This window comes from Bos javanicus, chromosome 4 (genome assembly GCF_032452875.1).
Source record: "Bos javanicus breed banteng chromosome 4, ARS-OSU_banteng_1.0, whole genome shotgun sequence".
NCBI classification, from domain to species: domain Eukaryota; kingdom Metazoa; phylum Chordata; class Mammalia; order Artiodactyla; family Bovidae; genus Bos; species Bos javanicus.
Window position 1 is genome coordinate 55,340,344 of NC_083871.1, and position 21,907 is coordinate 55,362,250.

The window sequence follows — 21,907 nt, forward strand, 5'->3', positions numbered from 1 at the left end:
TGGTATAACAGGTGCAACAATTTTTAGAGCTGGGTTGAAGGACAATTGAGCTCCAAAGAGTTTAGATCCAGAATCCCATCAGTTCAGGATGTATCCAGAAGTATCAGGGAAAATATCCTGTCCATTTCCTGCTCACTTCCTCATTTGGAGCCCATACATTGTCTTTTGTTTCTAATTATTAAAGCCCTATATGCCTTTCAAAGCTCAACTCAGGGATCCGAAAGCCTGTTCCTGCAATTCCAAAATTTAGTAACTATGACTTTTTCTCTTGTAACATTTAATACTCCCATTTAGCACTAGCTTTTAAATGTTCCTTCTGATATAGAGACTTGTCCTCCATTGCTTTGTAAAGTACTTTATTAAATTGTCATCTCAGCACACATCTTAGTCCCAAGCACCATGTAGGCAGCAGGTTATTGAAGGACCCAGAACAGAAATAGCCCTTTGTTTAGATCACTCTTATAGCTCTGAGAGTCTACCCTGTACTGCATACATGAATTTTAACATTTATGGGGTCAGTGAATTTTTTGAGAACCCAGTAGATAGTATCCCTCTTCTCAGAAAAACCATGAATGTACACATAGATACATACACACACACACACACACACATGCATACCTCATGTATGCACACACAATTTTGAATATGATTTTAAGGCTTCATCAATTCCAACTTACAAGGCTGCAAGTTTCTTTACCTACAGAAAATGTATTGTATCTTTTAATAATCAGCACGGTACCTAGCTGCTCAATAAATCTTGTCTGAAATAAACAGTATTGAACTCAAGCCCTTACTAGAAAACATTTTCTGTATTTGTATTCCATGCAGTACTTAGCACAGTGTCTTGGCCATAAAAGTAATTTAATAAATATTTGTCGAATCAAATTGAATTCTGCTTTCTTTGTATCTTGGAGAAATACCAATTACAGAGATATAGGTAGATGGGGCTAAATAAATATTTAGGATGACTCTTTCAACACTTAATCTTATTGTTTTAACGTTCTACAGATCTGAATCCACTAATTTAAGTATATTAGTGTTAATAGATACACTCTTTTAATCTTTTTAAAGGAAGTGTTTAAATTTTAAAGCATTTAGGTAGAAAGAAAGAATTCATCTGTCCTTTTATAAATGTCACTACATTCTATTTTAAGAATAAGTGAATAAGGACCAAGTCTGAGAATTCTAAAATAAAGCATTTCTACCAGTGAAGGGAAGGTTTGAGGCACCTTTTTCTTCCACAATCAACCCAAATGTCTCACCACTTAAAACAGATTCTCTTCTGCTTGGGTAGCAATCCTGTTCTTAGCACTTTTTGGAATAATGAACAACCCTCTTCATAATGACAGAAGTTTGAGCCTTAAAAATAAAATAAATAATTAAAAAGGAGAAGGGAGAGCTGACTGATTGAAACGACACCAAATTTTTATTTTCAATGGCATTTGTAGCTGCTAGAAGTGACACAATTTGTGTCAGTCTAGGAACTTGAGGTAACCAAACATAAGTTGTAATTGACCAAATTAAAGTCAGAGGAATTGTAATTAGTTCATTAAATAAATGATGTGGAGAATTTCCCAACTTAGTGGTGAGGGACAAAACAATAGATCATCTGTTCAATAGAAAACAAGGTGAAAAGGGATAAAACGAGAATAAAATCCTAACTTCCCCTTCAAAGAAAGCAAAGAAGAGACAAAAGAAACATTAAAAAAGGAAGATTCAATTAGCAAGGAAGGGAGAAAGGAGAGAAATCCAAGTGGGATTCTCTATGAAGGAAAAGAACGTGATGAGAGTTTAGATCATAATCTATAAATAGCCTTTTATTTTATAAATCCTTCATGTGGTGCATAGATTACACAGTAAGCCTCCCTTGTCCTTAAAATGTACAGTCTCACAGCACATTCCTTTTAAGGCAATACCAAGCACAAAGAACTAGGTCTGGAAAATGACTTGGGCCTCTCTCTTTCAAAAACCAAGAAGAAAATTGATGAGGAGAGAATCTGGGAACATTGCACAAATTGTCAGGAGCGCACAGGAGGCATAACTCTTAGTTTTGTCTATGAAATATTTCAGAGAAATAGCATGTTCTACTTCTAATTTACCAGTGTGAGGGATAATTTTAATTACTATTCTGTAATGAAACTTTCAGCAAGTAACACAGAAGACCACTTTACCTGTCATTCTTCACAAACATGTCAGGTCCTGTGTGGTTTGTCTCTTCTCATCCCTTTGTTCTGATTTTCAATTCTATAATATGCTAGAGGTGATGGATGGGGGCTGAGGATGGAAAAACAGAGCATGTGAGAGGGTTGATATTTTACAGTTAATTCCTTGATATGTTTTGTTGTATTTTCAAGAGCTCCTTTCCATAATATTTCCAAACACTTGAAATAAAGAAGCAGTCTTTCAAATCCTATACCAAACATAATATTCTCATCCAATTTTTTAGCAGGGCAAAGGGTTGGCAAATGTAACTACCATCATAGTTGGCACTTCTCTAGAATATTCTTTATTGCTAGGCATTACGATTTGTTTTTAAAAAGAAATGCTATTTATAAAGAGAAATTAAAATAGATTCTGACACGCCTGAGCTAGGGATGAATTGTACACGTCTGCATTCTTAGTTCTCTCTTCCCATTTGGCCTGGAGAACCGGAATGGCTATGGAAAAAACATTCATCCATGGTTTGATGAACATGGCCAATGGATTCCCCCTCTTGTCAGACAGGTTTCAATACATTTAAAAATCTATGCCATCTTTTTTTAGGGAGATAAATATATCACATCTTCTTTTAGTTACTTGTCTTGAGAATCACTGTTTTCTGAAAATTTCTTCTTGCCAAAAAGATTACATAGAGTTTGCATTTACTACTTCCCTTGAAAAGAAATGGGTAGCACTTTAAGGTACCCATTTCCCTGGTAGCTCAGCTGGTAAAGACTCCACCTGCAATGCAGGAGACCTTGGCTTGATTCCTGGGTCAGGAAGTTGCCCTGGAGAAGGGATAGGTGACTGACTCTAGTATTCATGGGCTTCCCTGGTGGCTCAGATGTTAAAGAATCTGCCCGCAATGTGGGAAACCTGGGTTAAATCCCTGGGTTGGGAAGATCCCCTGAAGGAGGGCATGGTAACCCATTCCAGTATTCTTGCCTGGAGAATTCCTATGGACAGAGTAGCCTGGAAGGCTACAGTCCATGGGGTCAAAAAAAGGCTGACAGGACTGAGCAACTAAGCACAGCACTTTTAGAATCATGTGTGTGTATGTATATATATATATATATATATATATATATATATATATATATATAAAATCTATACTCACCAAAACATTTTTTTCACTCTGAATATCTAAATATCACTGAGCTTTTAAAAATGTCAGTGGAAAAATGCTTTACTATAATAAACTAATGTGTGTCAGTAAGAGAAGTTGGAGAAGGAAATGGCAACCCACTCCAGTGTTCTTGCCTGGAGAATCCCAGGGACAGGGGAGCCTGGTGGATTGCCGTCTATGGGGTCGCACAGAGTCGGACACGACTGAAGCGACTTAGCAGCAGCAAGAGAAGTTGCATTTCTCCTATAGAGAGGACTATCTTCCTCCAATAGAGGACTAACTTTCCTCTTCTTCAGAATAAGAAAAGTCATTCATTTTGCCACTTTCTAAAAAAGTTCTTTCTAAATTCAATATCCCTACTTTCCTTGTCTAAATTTCTTTTGCTGATCATAAAAAATGTTGCTTTATACATTTCCAATTTTGGAATTTTTGTCATATGTCATATGCTCTCTATGGGAAATCTCATTCTGCACCATAATTTAAAATCTTTTCTTTGGATCAGTAGCTCCAAAATCTACACTTCCAGTCCAGAACTCACTCTTTAGCTTTAAAACATCCACTTGCTTGTTCAACATGTTCATAAAGAAGGTCGTTATTCAGTGAGAACCTAATCCAGACCAGCTCTCATTCTCAGCTTCCATCTCCTAATTAGCATATCACAATTGACCTGGGTATCATTGTTAACATCTTCTCTTTCATAATTTCCTTTCATCCCTGCCTGACATGCTGCTGCTGAGTCGCTTCAGTCGTGTCCAACTCTGTGCGACCCCATAGACGGGCCACCCACCAGTCTCCCCTGTTCCTGGGATTCTCTAGGCAAGAACACTGGAGTGAGTTGCCATTTCCTTCTGCCTGACATAGTGGCATCCAAAAATACATCATATCCTGCTAATGTTTCCTCTGATAGTTCTCTCAAAGTCATCTCATCATTGCCACTCCCACTATTGGTTCTATTACAGTGTCTTACCATCTCTTGCCTGGAGTTGCTTTTGGAGATAAGAAAAATTCATCATGCCCAGTAATGACCCATATTCCAAAAATTTCAAAATATGTCTATATACCTCCCTCATTTTGCCCTGATTATTATGGTCATTATGCAGAAAGTGGTCAAGAGGAGATGATCTATTTCCATAGAAGGTCATATCCATGATCAGTCTTTCTGAACTGTGTGGACCAGGACAAGGTGAGGGGGAAGCAGAGAGCTTCTGAAGTCAATGTTTTATGGGACCATTCCCACACTCAGCAATACCAGATGATAGTGAACAGTAGCATGCATGGAAGACCATCAAAACCTTGAGTACCATCCTCTTGTTCACTGGCTGTTGCATGATTTTCAAACTACGAATGGACTGGAAAACTGAAAGCCTGATACCTATTAGTAGCCAGTTGACAGACTGGACTAGAACAGCAACATAATAACCTGAGGAGGTATCAAAAATGGTGCAGTATCACTGATAATCCTGAAGGGAGGCCTAAGGTCAGATGTAGCTAATCTGCCAGGAAGAGGCTTATAAACTGCTGGTTTATAGTTTCCCAAGTGGCAGAATAAACATCTAGGCTACTAGGCAACAGCCCAAGATTCATTAAAACTGTAACTAGGTTCACCAAGGACAATAATAGCTATAGCTATGAGAATTGTCTTGAGCTCTACCCTACTAAGAGAAACAACCGCAGACTCTGATCCTGGATAGTTGGCACTAAGGTAGAAAAGCCTCAACATTTCAGTGTACACCACCAGATATCTGCTTCGCTGAATCATTCAATGAACCAGGCCTAGATATTCAGGGGAAATTCTGTGAATTCAGGTTTCCATTCAGCCAGAAGATTTTCTTTAGGCTCCACAGATGATAGGGAGATGGGTCAATACATATTTTGTGTGTCCCCCTAGCACTTCTCCAGATGTACCTCTTCTTGATCAGAAAAGTTCCCCTAGATTTTATGAACATTCACATCACCATCACATGAAAAATCAATTCAGTTATACTTTCAGCAATGGAGGTCATGACAATCTCTCACCTACAAGAGATCACTGTAACTTCTTTTCCCCACTGCAAACCTTGCCCAAAGCCTGTCAGTTGAATTTGGGTGTCCCTTTCCCCTCCTGGAGAAGGGAACAGTTACTGACTCCAGTATTCTTGCCTGGAGAATTCCATGGACAGAGGAGCCTGGCAGTCCATGGGGTCGCAAAGACACTACTGAGTGACTTTCACTTTCATTTCACTTCCCCCCTCATTGGACTATATAGGATAGTAATTTTTTGCCTACACCAAACAGAGCTGTAAAAGTCTGAGTCCTTACCCTCTCCAAAGCTCCCCAGATTACTAAAATGGGTATGTATGGACTTCAGTTCCTCTTCAGGATGGGGAAGCTTTTCGCCTTCCCCCCTAATTATCTTTCTTTTTAAGGTAGTTAAGTAAGGCTAGAGAAGGAGAGAAGGAATGTGCAGGGTGAGAGTTGGAGCTAGGCTATTATATAAAGCACATCTACTTTAGGTCTCTAGTGATATGGTGGCTGTTCATGGCTCAACCAAGCAAAATTCTAATGGTATTGGCCCACCAAAGACCTATATGGGGCAGAAAAGTCATCATTGCTGGCACCAATATTTCAGATTTAGGAACCCTTTGATTCAGCAGCCAAAGACAAATATATTTGAGACTATGGCCCTGAGAAGTGCATACATTGATTGACTTGGGCTTAACTCACATAGCAGTCTTATCTTTTTTTTTTTTTTAAGGAATCTAGCTGAATCTACATTATATAGCAGTTTTTTGTTTGTTTGTTTGTTTGTTTTTCTTTAAAGGAATCTACCTTCATCTACATCATTCGCTATATCCCATTGTCAAAGCCGTATATCTTAAGTTCACACCCAATTTCAATATAAAGGCTAGGGCAATTTTCTACAGTGTCAAGACTGACTGCAATAATTTATCTAAATGTCTTTAGATGTGCTTCTCATTCTCCACTGGGTGAATTCTATAAACTCCACTGGAATTGTTAGCCCTATCAGGGCGGTAAGAGTCCAAAGTCCTGTCAATGCTTCACCTGGGGTTTCTCAAAGGATCTTTCAGAGAAATCTCCATAAGAGGGCCTTAGCTCCCTTATTGCAGCCATGAACCACTGCAACAAACAAACAAAAACAACAACAAAAAGACCTTTTTGACCTTTTCCTGTAATCTTTGAATGGATTTAAGTTTGTCATAAGAGACTGTGGTTCGGGCTGACCTATGAGACTTCCAGCCACTGCATTATCCTAAACAAGCAGTTAAGTCTCCGGCCTCTCATTTCTTCATCTCTCAAGCAAACCAGCCAACATTCTAAAATTTGTCTGAGTCCTGCCCATGCTATTTAGGAATTTTCCTCTTTCGACCCAGTGTAGTGCACATTCTGTAGGTATTGGCTGAAATGGATTGGAATTACCTGCCTACTCAGGATGACTCTTAAGTGTTGTTGTCTGGGTGACAGTGGGGCAGACCTGAGACTGACTGCTGGATTATCCAGGAATCCTCACCCTCTGCCTTCAAAGCAGAGCTAGCAACAACAAGGGTACTATTTACACATCTGTTTCTGAACCTACCTCCTGGTACTCGGCCTACAACCACCTCCCTAACACTTCCTCACTCATAAGTAATAAAACAGTACCATTTACTGAAAGGCTGGCCATGCAATTTGATCTATATGTTTATTACTGATTCCTATGGACCTCCTTGAATACCATTAATTGCCTTGCAAGGCAATAATTTTTCCTCTTCCAGAAAGCATATCTTTGTCATTATCCTATATTCACCACCAAACTCTCAAGAACTGTGAAGGGTCTGAGCTTTACTTTACAGGGGAGATAACAAGTTAACTGGACACAGTTTTATGGATACTAGCAGTAGATGTGAGACTCCTTTTCCAATGTCAACGGACTTCATTACTCATAGCACAGAAACCAGCATGAAAGTCAGCATACATTATGCATAGTTTCTGAGCCCAAGTTCTTACAAAAGGGCCAGATGGTAATTGCACATGCAATAGGTTGCACTCCAGGAGATAAACTCTGAATGTAGGAACCCAAATCTTTTATAATGGGCAGTCATCATGCCTGACATTGCCCTGGAGAGAGACATTATTTTTATTATACAAGACAGGAAGCAAATCTCCCCCTTCCTCTGGAGGGAGATACCATCTCTATCTTCTAAAATTGTTTTCTGTGCAAACATCCTTAAAAAGATAATCTAGAACAAAGGGTTCTTCTTCCAAGACACCTAGAAACATCAAAGACCCATAGAGATTCTTTGTTACTTTCCCCTCTACACACTCAGATACAGCCCAGGAACCAGATGCCAGATTCCAGGATTCAGTACATTTAGATCTATCCCATTTCACCATAGTTAACATAGTACTTAGATTTTAAACCTTTCCTTTGAGAGTTCCTGTTATATAGGGACATGTCCCAGTTCAAAAATCAAAGCATTCAAAGCAAAGTTATTTTGCACAAATTCCTTATTCACTTTTCTAGTTTTCTTACTTCCTATTTATACTCATACCCTTATCGTGGAAAATATTTCTTACTTGATAGATGATATTTCTAAATTTTAAATACTATTTTAATAAATGAAATAAATTTTATTTTATTAAGTTTATACCCAGTATGTTTAGAATATGACTAGGAAAAAAAATCTACTTTATTCTGGACAGGTATTTTAAAACCTAGAAAAGTATAGGCAGTACTCAAAGATGGAGATGATATTGTTAAGGTTATGAGCAAATAAAGATTTACACTCTGCATATGATTTAGTATTTGCTATTTCCCCTCAAATCTGAGAATTCCATTACAGAATGAAGTGGAGGAGGGAGGTATCCCCCTCATATTTCATTTATTTGATTAAGTTTTTACAGAGATAGGATTTCAATTCAATAACTCTGAGATATGTTGTTTTAGCCCCTTACCTTAATACCCTCAGTCAGGCTCCATATAAGATGTTTATACAAAGAGATGATGGAAAACCAGGGTTTTGGTATAAGATCAGAGTAAATGTTAGGATATCTATAGCAGAATATACTAATGGCTCAAATTAATTCATTTTAACAGGATGTACTTAAACTGAGTCTAGCTCAGTCAGAGAAAAATATGAGAAGTCCAAAATATATGCACATATCTAGCAGTGCACGATTACAAAAAATTCTTTATAAAATAAAGAATTGAAGAAAAGTCTCCCTTCATCATCCTAAAATTATATCATATTGTAATTTAGAGAATTAAAAACAATCCTAATGAGTTAATATCAATCACTTATCTTTTGTCAGGCTACCTATGAATAAGCTGCTCATTTACAGATTAAAATGGATCTAGAATAATCTTTGTTGTTACTCTCTTTTTAATTAAGTGTAACCACTTCTAAGATGTATAGATGACTTTGGAAATACTTAATATATCTTTAATGATGAGGAATCTCAGTACTTACTGACAGTGAGATGGAAGGTATTACATTTTACAACATAAAATTTGTTTTCTATTCCAGAATTCAAGTAATATGATAAGTAAGGCTTATGACATGTCCTTTAAAGACACAAGGAGAGAAAGCCATGCCATTTGCTTCTAATTTTAATTATTCTGGTGAGCAATAATTTTCCAGCTCCTTGTCAAAGAAGGAAGAATGGTAAATTAATATCTAACATACATATCCACCCAAGATCAGAATTCTTTAGCCTTCATGTAGAAACCACTGGATCATCAGAGAGTTTACCTACATTCCATGGAAAAAACTATTCAAACTCATGTCTGGATTACACAGGTGATCCCATCTGTCAGTTCTTCGAAATCCTTTCTGGTCTCTGGCCTTGTTGTTTTTCAGTTGCTAAGTCACGTCTGACTGTTTGCAGCTTCACGGAAAGCAGCATACCAGGCTTCCCTATCCCTCACTATGTTCCAGAGTTTGCTCAGATTCATGTTCACTGAGTCAGTGATGTTATCTAATGACCTCATCCTCTGCTGCCCCCTTCTCCTTTTGCCTTCTGTCTTTCATAGCATCAGGATCTTTTCCAATGAGTTGGCTCTTATCATTAGGTGGCCAAGGTGTTGAGCTTCAGCTTCAGAAATAGTCCTTCCGATGAATATTCAGGGTTGATTTCCTTTAGGATTGACTGGTTTGATCTTTTTGCAGTCCACGTCTCTGGGCTTATTTGTTCTCTATTTTCAACGAGTTTTCTGGTAAGAGAGCACTAGTCAAGGTGAACTGGGAATCAGAGTGTTACCAACTTGTTTGTGATACTTTCTCACCTGGCTCTCTGCAGAGCTCTAATAACAAGAGGAGGTGCTATTGGTCTGTTAATAATTAATAGCACCCAGTGCAAATGAAGCACTTCTGTCATAGGGCTTCATCAGTAAGGTCATGATACAACAGGGGCTGCAGGTTCTGTAAGCGTAAGTGGTATTTGCATATGTCAGAACAGACTGTGCATGCTAACAGCACAAACACTTCACATCTGCTTCTGTTTACTCCCTTGCTAACATCCCAAAGTACAGAAGTCCTGTGTTAATTGCTCAGTTACATACTGACTGTTGATGTGTTCTCCACAGAGCTTTTCCTAAGTGCACTGTTGCAAATAAACTGCTAATGACTTTGCTTACTCCAGGCACCCTTTCAAGGAAATCTACAACAGACATACACACACACACACACACACAAAGAGATTAATGATTCCTCTATTTAGCAATGTGTCTTGTGACTAGGTTTGCATAAAAGCAGTATCAATTAAGTAGCAATTATCTGCAAAGTGGGAAAAAAAGAGGGAAGATATAAATAAGCAATGAGTGTGATGCTAAAATCTCTGAGAATAACTAAAATTGAACTCTGAGGCAACGGCACCGACTAGTGAAATTTTTTCCCCATATTCTCTTATACCTGAAACCCACAAAACCCCTGTGAAATCCTGAACAAGTGCAGGCACTTAAGTTCTTAGGTGATTCTTTTATGCTTTATTTTCAAGGTGACCACTATTTTGAAAGAGCAAAGAAACAAGGGAAAACAGAGTTGTATCTAAACACTACTAACACTGGGATGACACGGAGGGATGGGATGGGGAGGAGGGTGGGAGGAGGGTTCAGGATGGGGAACACGTGTAAACCCATGGCTGAGTCATATCAATGTATGGCAGAAACCACTACAGTAGTGTAAAGTAATTAGCCTCCAACTAAAATAAATAAATTTTAAAAATAAATAAATAAAAGAAAAAGAGAGAGAAAGAGAGGAATGATTGATCCTATGAATGTTTATTCTGTGAAAGGACTCAACTAAAAGATATTATATTTTCTAATCATCTTAATAACAGAAGTCAGCACTGTGTTCCAGTTTATCCCTCTATTTTTTGTCAAGCAATGTACCTCGTAAGACTTACGTGGAAAACTCTACATTATTTGCCAATAAAGAAAAAGAACAAATGGGGTTATGAGGCAATGCAAAGTGTAAAAGATCAATTTTTCTTTACTAACTTTGGCTTGTAACAGCCAGTTAGGTTCTTTCAGCTCTGGGTCCCCTTAGGAGATAATCAGAAAGGCAGAGACCATGGTGGCATCCTTTTGGTGTTGGTCTTTATCAACAAGGATGGTTTTGACCTCAGTCTCTCCTATTAACAACAAAGGACTGGACAGAATATGAATTAGAGAAGTAGGTAAATGTTTTAAGGTTTCTTCAGAGGATCTGGAGCCCAGTAATTCCTTTGATTAGTCAGGGCTCAATGACTATTATAGGTCAAAAGTGTGGTTTTTTTAAAATTTTCTTACTTATAATGATCATACTTTCCTGATCCTAAATGATGACATTTAGTTTGACAAAATACATGGAGAAAGACAATTATAAGTGTGAAATGTATTGGCCAGAATACCATTAGGCTAATATAATAAAAAGACCTCACAAAACAGAAGTTTACAGAACCAGGAAGAATGTTTCACTGTAATATTCCACTCCATAGCTTCTGTCTGTTGAGTTGCTCTACCTCATTTGGTAAGTTATGGGCTTTGGTGGCCAAGAATGTGCATCACCCAGATTTTCTTAAAGAAAACCTGCCGTAAGACTAGCTGCTGCATGTTCAGATCTTCCAAGACATTCTTGTTGAGGCCATACTAGCTCCTAGGCTACTTCCAGCCAAAGACTAAGTGTGGCAGGGTTGTCAGAGTCAGGCCATCTTTGCCGTGGTGATGCAAGATTTCTCGTGGTAAATTTTGTTTAAGGAGTCCACATTGGCTGGGCTGACACTTCTCGGAGATGCTTTGCAGTCTGGAACATACCCTGCCTATCCTTATTCCCTCTTGCTCTCCTTTCACAGGTGTCAGAACTGCACTGAGGCCGAAAGGCTCTCCCTGCTTCTTCTTCTCCTTCTCCACTGGTATTAATACCTTTCACATATATTCCCTCCAATATTTGCCATAAGTTCAAGCTCATTTAGATGCATTATTTTCTTGCAACTGAAAAGTTTTAAACACCTGCAAGTACCCATTCTCTTATCTGAAACCCTTTGGGCCAAATGGTTTTCTGAATTCATAATGTAGTACATCTACCTTGTATTATATACTGACTCCATTTGGAGTATTACAGAGAGACTATGCAGTGAAATCCAAACATATATACAAAGTGCAATAAGTAGAGGCTATAGATGATCTCTCATAGATACAGGTCACTTTTTTTGCCACTAAATAAGTCTAGATCAGAATGGGAATGGTCTCTAAATAAATTATAAGAAAAAAGATGTTTGATTTTAAGAGCTTGAAAAAAGGTGTTTGGATTTCAGAATTGTGAACCTATATCTTTTGTACTATTGTTAAGAGTTATTTTACTATCAGATTCATAATTTCTTCCATCTTACTTTATTGAGCTATTAGAATCCAATCCAGTAGTCCTCAAGCTTCAACAACAACAAAGATCTCCTGGCAGCAATTTTCAACTCTCAAATTTTCATTCAGTAAGTCTAAGGTAGGGCCTGAGAATCTGTAATTTTAACAATCTAGGTAACCCCTATCACTGCCGTGATTGTGATGCAGAAAGTCTTGGAATGAAAATATTGTTCTAAACTTTAGTTTACCTTTCACTGTGGTAAACTATTATTGTCCTTAACTCCAAGTTTAATCTCCTGGATTTTGAGTCTTTTTTGTTTTTTTTTAAAACATCAGATCAGATCAGATCAGTCGCTCAGTCGTGTCCAACTCTTTGCGACCCCATGAATCGCAGCACGCCAGGCCTCCCTGTCCATCACCAACTCCCGGAGTTCACTGAGACTCACTTCCATTGAGTCAGTGATGCCATCCAGCCATCTCATCCTCTGTCGTCCCCTTCTCCTCCTGCCCCCAATCCCTCCCAGCATCAGAATCTTTTCCAATGAATCAACTCTTCACATGAGGTGGCCAAAGTACTGGAGTTTCAGCTTTAGCATCATTCCCTCCAAAGAAATCCCAGGGCTGATCTCCTTCAGAATGGCCTGGTTGGATCTCCTTGCAGTCCAAGGGACTCTCAAGAGTCTTCTCCAACACCACAGTTCAAAAGCATCAATTCTTCGGTGCTCAGCCTTCTTCACAGTCCAACTCTCATATCCATACATGACCACAGGAAAAACCATAGCTTTGACTAGATGAACCTTTGTTGGCAAAGTAATGTCTCTGCTTTTGAATATGCTATCTAGGTTGGTCATAACTTTCCTTCCAAGGAGTAAGCACCTTTTAATTTCATGGCTGCAGTCACCATCTGTAGTGATTTTGGAGCCCAGAAAAATAAAGTCTGACACTGTTTCCACTGTTTCCCCATCTATTTCCCATGAAGTGGTGGGACCAGATGCCATGATCTTCATTTTCTGAATGTTGAGCTTTAAGCCAACTTTTTCACTCTCCACTTTCACTTTCATCAAGAGGCTTTTGAGTTCCTCTTCACTTTCTGCCATAAGGGTGGTGTCATCTGCATATCTGAGGTTATTGATATTTCTCCCGGCAATCTTGATTCCAGTTTGTGTTTCTTCCAGTCCAGCGTTTCTCATGATGTACTCTGCATATAAGTTAAATAAACAGGGTGACAATATACAGCCTTGACATACTCCTTTTCCTATTTGGAACCAGTCTGTTGTTCCATGTCCAGTTCTAACTGTTGCTTCCTGACCTGCATACAAATTTCTCAAGAGGCAGATCAGATGGTCTGGTATTCCCATCTCTTGAAGAATTTCCCAGTTTATTGTGATCCACACAGTCAAAGGCTTTGGCATAGTCAATAAAGCAGAAATAGATGTTTTTCTGGAACTCTCTTGCTTTTTCTATGATCCAGTAGATGTTGGCAATTTGATCTCTGGTTCCTCTTCCTTTTCTAAAACCAGCTTGAACATCAGGAAGTTCACGGTTCACATATTGCTGAAGCTTGGCTTGGAGAATTTTGAGCATTACTTTGCTAGCGTGTGAGATGAGTGCAATTGTGCGGTAGTTTGAGCATTCTTTGGAATTGCCTTTCTTTGGGATTGGAATGAAAACTGACCTTTTCCAGTCCTGTGTTTTTAAACATAGAAACAGCTAATTCATTCTCTTGTTTTCCTTTCTGAGTCTGGCTAATTTTGCAGACAAGTCATATAGCCATTGCTGCTACTGCTAAGTCGCTTCAGTCGTGTCCGACTCTGTGCACCCCAGAGACGGCAGCCCACCAGGCTCCCCCGTCCCTGGGATTCTCAAGGCAAGAACACTGGAGTGGGTTGCCATTTCCTTCTCCAATGCATGAAAGTGAAAAGTGAAAGTGAAGTCTCTCAGTCGTGTCTGACTCTAGCGACCCCATGGACTGCAGCCTACCAGGCTTCTCTGTCCATAGGATTTTCCAGGCAAAAATACTGGAGTGGGGTGCCATTGCCAGCTATTAGGAGAAAAAAATGGCAACCCACTCTAGTATTCTTGCCTAGAGAATCCCGTGGACAGAGGAGCCCGGTGGGCTACTGTCCATAGGGTCACACAGAGTTCGACACGACTGAAGCGACTTAGCATGCATGCATACATTGCAGAAGGAAATGGCAACCCACTCCAGTATTCTTGCCTGGAGAATCCCTGGGACGGGGGAGCCTGGTGGGCTGCCATCTATGGGGTCGCACAGAGTTGGACACGACTGAAGCGACTTAGCAGCAGCAGCAGCAGCATATAGCCATTGGCTTCCTAGAATAATATTAACTTCACCAATAACTCTTCAGGGATGTTTATCTTGCAATGGCCAGACTTAGCTTTTTGAACTGAAATAGAGCTGAATAGTTTCCACTTATCTTTGAGTTTCTGCTCAAGAGTATCAGCTTGAACTTAAAAAGTTGTGCAAGGAGGGCCCTGTTCCCATTATACTTGGAGTTATAGGTAGAAAAAACTTTAGATACACTGTAATGGGTAAATGAGTCCACAACAGGTACAGCAGGACAATTGGCAAGAAATGAGTTTCTAAGTGTCCTCTCAACTCAGGACTACTTATCGCTTGGTTTTCTTACAGGACCAATTTTTTTTTGAAGGAGTAAAACAGTTATATTTCTAAACTTTCCTTTCCAAAGATATTTCTGATTTCTACTTTAAGCTGAGTGTTCTTCCTGAAACTGGAGTTTAATCAAGTCTAGAAGTGATATGTTAAGAGGCAAAGTTAAGGGGGTGTGGAAAAAAACAATGTTTGTAAAGGGATCTGGGTTTTTATTTGGGCAATATATTTTCTGCAAACAAATGTTTGCTCCCCTCTTAATACGAATTTAAAATATTTTGTTAAGCACAGTTTGAATGCTCATTAACACTAATATTAATAAGGGAAAACACAAGAAAAGTCAAGTCTAATAGCATCCTTTAGAACTACTTAAATACCATCATCTACAGGTTCACAATTATCAAACTGAAGAATATGACATTTTGCTAGGATTTAACTGGACTTAGAGGTTAAATGTAGTGTATATCCCTGGGGAAACAATTTTAAGGAAATGTTAGAAAAAACTAGTAATTTTTATACTAAAATAAACACAGGCACTATGGCACAGAATATGAAGTTTGTGTGCTTTAATTAGTAAAACACATGCCTGTTAAGAAATATCATAAATAAAAATGCCTCTTTAGTCCAAGATCTCATATCCTACAGAGGTCTGTCTTCTTTCTCAGTGATTCAGGGTAAGTTGGTGGGAAAGTTTAGAAAACACTGCAGTTGATTGTGACATGTGTGGTTAGGTATTTCCTGTAAAGAGTGTAAACGTGCCTACTTTGTTATTCTAGTGCCTGCTCTTGAATTCTCCATCTCAATTTGCAATATATATGGAGTTGAAAACTGTATGAAAATTGTGTGTTTTAGTTATGCTACCAAGGATATGCAACAGGATGTTAAAACTGAACTATTTCTGACTCTGTTTTGGCTAAAGCCCCAAGACAACATTTGCCAACTATTCTACATTCTAAAGTTAGACCACCTATGAAGGACTTGCAAAGAAATGGAGGAAATCAAGAAGAAACTCACAAGGCCCTTTTCCTCCTTCAGGTAAAAACCTATAGGAGTCAATAGGCATCAGGAGAGGCCCTGAATTTAAATGTCTGGACATTTTAATTGCTGAAATGAAACTTTATTTTTGTGACTAGATGTGATCAGAAGACTTTTTCTTGCCTATGAGTGACCAAAAAGTCATAGTATTTCCGTTCAATTTCATCTGTGTAGCAGAGAAAATAACCCTAGAAAGTGGGTTTTAATGAGCATTAAAAAATAAAGTTTTTTAGTACTACCTGCAACTAGGACATGAATTAGGAAAAAAAGAAGCCATATAAGGTAACACTTAGAGATTTCTAACAATTTTTTTTTCTTGTGTCTGCTTACATTTATGAATCTTGTTTCCATCAAAACTGGACTTTTCCTTTCAACTTTATATTACATTCTCTGCTTCCCTCTGCTACATGAACTCTTTCCCCATTCAATGCTGCTCTTGGTGTTCATTTACATATTGGGATGTTATTGACCTACTTGGCTTCCCAGGTGACCCAGTGGTAAAGAATCCGCTTGCCAATGCGGGAGACATGGGTTTGATCCCTGGGTCAGGAAGATCCCCTGGAGTAGGAAATGGCAACTCACTCCAGTATTCTTGCCTGGAAAATTCCATAGACAGAGGAGCCATACAGGCTATAGTCCATACGGTCGCAAATAATCACACAACAATTGAGTCCCCACACACACATTGCAGTCCTATCTTTTACATGGTCTGTATTCTCCCATATGATGATGCTGGGATGGATGATTTTCTGATTTCATGGCTGCTGCTGCTGCTGCCAAGTCCCTTCAGTCGTGTCCGACTCTGTGCGACCCCATAGACGGCAGCCCACCAGGCTCCCCCGTCCCAGGGATTCTCCAGGCAAGAACACTGGAGTGGGTTGCCATTTCCTTCTCCAATGCATGACAGTGAAAAGTGAAAGTGAAATCGCTCAGTCGTGTCTGACTCTTAGCGACCCCATGGACTGCAGCCTACCAGGCTCCTCCATCCATGGGATTTTCCAGGCAAGAGTACCGGAGTGGGGTGCCATTGCCTTCTCTGGATTTCATGGCGAGTGTCTCCTAATTTCCAGAAACACTTAAACAGGCTAAAATCAGAAAATTACATTCTAAGAAAATATGGTAAATAAGTAGCAGTTATAACTTCTCTAAAAAGTGCCTATCACTTGGCCTACAAATTCCTGACCTACTTACCAGTTTATCTAACCAGGAGGAATAGACAGGAATCCAGGTTATATAAATTGACCCAATCCTATATTATTATGAGATCTCAGACTTCCAGATCACAGGACTTTTTCCAAAGTGAGCAAAGAAAGGATTCATTTTATCATCAGAGAAAATATTTTAAGAATCTTTTTAAGTATATGAAAATTATTTTAAAAATTCACTAAAACCAGAGACATAAATTCACATTGAGATATTTGCTAAAGGTCAAATATCAAATACTGAGAGGTGTTAAAAAATGATATTAAGAAGTCACTAATAATAGATACAAATATGAACAGATATTTATGAGGCACCAAATGTGCCCCATAAAGGCATTGTGCTGGTTCTGGCCATATCCTGGTAAATAATGGATAATTCCTGATCTCCATGTACTCACAGAAGTAGAAAAGAAAACATGCATAAGTAAATTACTATTTAGAATCATGCATATGATAAGAGGATCTGTGAAAGATAAAGTGACAGATGACTGCAGGAAAGAGGGTTATCTCTGTTAAGAAATCAGGGGGTCCTTCTGGTCAAAGGTCAAGTCAACAGTCTTGAAGAGTAGCCCTGGAGATGATAGGAACGTACAACTGAGAAGCAGAAAAGAGGGATACACACATGCAAAGCAGCCTAGTGTACTCAGGGACAACCTAGTAGGCTGGCAAAGCTGCAACGTTAAATGTACCTGAATAGAAGTGATTGCAAAGAAGGCTAGCATGGTGCGAAGGAGCAGGGGATAAAAGGGCTTTGCTAAGAAACTTCATCTTGAGAGCAATGGGACATCAGTCAAGGATTTTATGCCAATGAGAGAGAGATGAGGAGATGAGCACTTTAGAAGAATTCATCTGGTGCAAAATAAGACATGAAGTAGAGGATGGGGAAATCTGTAAACAAAAAGAAACCAGATTTCTAGTGGCAGAGGAAGTAGAGAGTGGAGAGAAAGAGCGAGGATGACATTTTAGAGGTAGAGCACTCAGGAAAGGAGACAGTGAGTGAAAGAAGAGAGAGAAAAGGAAAGGGGAGGGGGGGAAGGTGTGCAAACAAGAAAGGAGATTGGAAATGATAATGCAATTAAAGAAATAACTTGCCCCAAATTTTGAAATCTGGATACAGTAGGCAGAATAATGCCTCCCCTGCCCCACTCTGAGATCCCACCCTAATCTCTGGAACCTGCAAATATGTTCCCTTATTTGGCAAAAGGGACTTAGTTAATGTGATTAAGTTAAGCATTTTTAAAAGGGGGGTGGGATTTTCCTGGATTATCCAGGTGGACCGACTGTAATCACAATGTAGTCATTTTAAAGTTTTTTTCTGATAGTTCCAACATCTGGGTCTGGTTCTGTTGCCTTCTTAATGTCTTAACCATGTTTTTATTTTTTAATTTTCTTGCTCATTTGTGTATCATTTTTTAAAATCGAATTCCAAACACTGTGTATAAAAGAATAGGAGAGAATCAGATAAATAGCATCCATGGTCAAAATGTGTTCATCTCTTCTTTTACCAGGGTGTTAATGTAGACCCAGTTCAATGTAGTGAGCAGTTTGCCTGGATTTCGTTGCACAGGCTTCATATTTTTCCTGTAGCAGACACACATGCTCTTGTGTTTAGTTAGAAGTTGGGGTGCCAGAAAGTTTTCCTGCTCCATATACAGTTCTCAAGGGGACCTGCACACCTGTGCCACCTGTTTCTCTCCTCACTCTTGCCCCTCCCAAAACATTGATTGTTGCTTGTTATTCAAGTAACAAGTGTATGATTCTGTGGGGGCAGAGGTGGTTCCTCGTTGTCCTCTATCTTCAGGACTGTGTACCAGAAACGAAAGGGTGGGGCTGCTTCCATGTTACAGCTCCTCTTCCAGTGGATGACAATGCCTTCTTTAGTCCATTTGGGCTGCTGTATAACAAAACACTATAAACTGGGCGGCTTACAAACAATAGATATCTGTTTCTCAGAGTTCTGGAGGCTGGGAAGTCCAAGATCAAGGTGCCTGCAGATTTAGGGTCTTGTCAGAAACTGGTTTCTGTTTCATAAATGGTTGTTTCAAAAAAAAAAATGTCATTTTGTGTATCCTCAAAAGGGGGAAGGGCAAATGAGCCCTCTGGAGTCCCTGTTATCAGGGCACTAGTTCTATTTATGAGGAATCCACCTTAATAATCTACTCATATCCCAATTACATTGGGGATAAGAATTTCAATGTATAAATTTGGGTGGGGGGTGAGGGACACAAACATTCAGTCTCTAGTATCTTCCAAAACAGCTTAGGCTCTAGAAGGGCAGGCAGATTTCCCTCCTTGTCTCTGGCAGCCCACTGTGTCTTCTATCTCTGGTGCATTTGGCAAGTATAAATTTCCTGGCTCTCCCTAGTGTCCTTGCTGCTGCTGCTGCTGCTAAGTCGCTTCAGTCGTGTCCGACTCTGTGCGACCCTAGAGACGGCAGCCCACCCATCCCTGTGATTCTCCAGGCAAGAACACTGGAGTGGCTTGCCATTTCCTTCTCCAATGCATGAAAGGGACCCCATGGACTGCAGCCTACCAGGCTCCTACGTCCATGGGATTTTCCAGGCAGGAGTACTGGAGTGGGGTGCCATTGCCTTCTCCACTAGTGTCCTTAGATATCTCTTTTATATCCGTGCAGGACACCGGAGAATGAGATTATTTCTGCTTCTCTCCACCATCAGATGAATTTTCTCAAGATCTCTGCAGGATGGTCGGGGAGGAATCAGGTGTTCTATCCTCTTTACACTCAGAAGCAGCTGATATTTCCCTGGAACAGGGAACCAAGAGATTTTCCTGTCCTTGCCTATCAATAGACCACTGGGTTTTTAAGTAGTATATAGCACTTTACATGGTACTGGTCTGAACTGGTCTGAATCCTGTCAGTTGGTCCCACCTAGGTCTAACGGGGAGACCTGGAAATGTAGTTTTCTATGTATACAGTCAGAGAAGGCAATGGCACCCCACTCCAGTATTCTTGCCTGGAAAATCCCATAGATGGAGGAGCCTGGTAGGCTACAGTCCATGGGGTGCGAAGAGTCGGACACGACTGAGCGACTTCACTTTCACTTTTCACTTTCCTGCATTGGAGAAGGAAATGGCAACCCACTCCAGTGTTCTTGCCTGGAGAATCCCAGGGACAGGGGAGCCTGGTGGGCTGCCATCTATGGGGTCACACAGAGTTGGACACGACTGAAGCGACTTAGCATAAGCAGTGTACACAGTAAGAAAGTAAAGCAGTGTATAAGCACATGGCATTGTCTCTGCTTTACCATGATAATGGGAAAGGGACTCAACTTAGCATTCCCTATAATTTCAATCAATCTCCTTAGCTTTGTAATCATGACTCTTGAAAAATTGAACTTCTGTCTATGTCTCCAGCTTTAGTTTCCCCACATTCCACACATATGCTGAGGTGCAGGCTAACTATTTGCACTTTTCTTAAATGCTGTGCTCTCTCTCAAGCATTCTCTTTGCATGTGCTTTTCCCCTTTTCTTCACTGAATTCCCCCTTTTACATTGTTAACTCCAGAGAATTTTCTCTGGACTTTCTTCTGTCACTGTAGAAATCCTACATTTTTCTATTATAGCAGTTATCAATCTGTATTATGATTGATTATAAATTCTTTGAATATAGGACAGAAAAGTACAAAGACATGAGGATGGATAGCAGATTTCATTTTCATTCATGATGCTATAGCTGTTCCAGTGGTCGGGAAGCAGTCTGAATACTCCACTGACTACAATGTTTACTCAATTCCTGTGTTTCTGCTGTCCCCTCTGTCTCCTTTTGCATACGTGCGTGCTAAGTCGCTTTAGTCATGTCCAGCTCTTTGCGACCCTATGGACTGTAGCTCACCAGGTTCCTTTGTCCATGGGATTCTCCAGGCAAGAATACTGGAGTAGGTTGCTGTGCCCTCCTCCAGGGGATCTTCCTGATCCAAGAATAGAATCCATGTTTCTGACATCTCCAGCATTGGCAGGTGGGTTCTTTGCCACTAGTGCCACTTGGGAAGCTCTCTTTTGTATACTCTGCTACTCATTAAATGGTTTTTAAAAATATAACTCAAACTATTTAGAAAGGAATATTTTAATAACATATAATAGTTAACACATTGATAATTTTTATTCTAAGTATTTTGATATATCAATTCATTTAAATTTCAAAACAATCTTATGACTGTGGTATTATTATAATCCCTATTTAATAAATGAAAGAAAGGGATGCTAACAAGCAAACAAGATTAGGAAGCTCCTTCTCTTGTCCTCTTGGCTTCTGGTTTCTCTCTAGTTTTCTCTGTTGGAAGAAACCACCAGGAAGCCAACTGGCAAAGAAGAAACGTAGCTTGCAGACAAAATGAAAAGAGGTTGGATTTACTAATCTAAAATCTCAGAGAAAGGACCTTACAAAACTGGGACTCAAAGTACTGAGCAGAAAGTATTAGCCATCTAGAGCTGGTAGCAATCTTGTCATCACTAAGCAGACTACAGAAGGGTACATTTGAAGCTGAGAAACAATAGTTTAATAACTAACACAGTGGCTTATATGTGCAGAACCTACTAGAATGTGCTTCTGCATTTGGGGGTCCTGTCATGATTCTGAATTTAGGGGTGCTATTACGATTCTCACCAAGAGTTTGTATTATCTGCAACAGATACCTGAGTTGTTTGTCTGAAACACTTCTGAGAAATTTAAAGTCTTAATTTTGCTCCTTAAAACAACTAATAAGTTTTATTTTACTAATTTATCAAAGCTTCTTCTGGATATCTTCTCTGACTCTTATACGGAACCTGTTTTTACCTGTTAAACCACAGACAGGACAAACTCCACAAATGAAAATGGTGCAGCTGTAAAGCAGGCTCACTGATGACACTTATAGGCAGAAAGTAAACAAAACTCATGTAGT

General features: G+C 39.4%; 1 long non-coding RNA gene across 1 annotated transcript in view; it reads right to left on the reverse strand.

The window, feature by feature from the left end:
- Nucleotides 1-1,946: 1,946 nt before the first annotated feature.
- The window catches only part of LOC133246098 (uncharacterized), a 99,730-nt gene continuing 79,769 nt past the window's right edge, over nt 1,947-21,907 (reverse strand). Inside the window, exon 3 of the long non-coding RNA XR_009735901.1 lies at nt 1,947-2,274. This is a non-coding gene — a long non-coding RNA (uncharacterized LOC133246098). The remainder of the gene's footprint in view (nt 2,275-21,907) is intronic.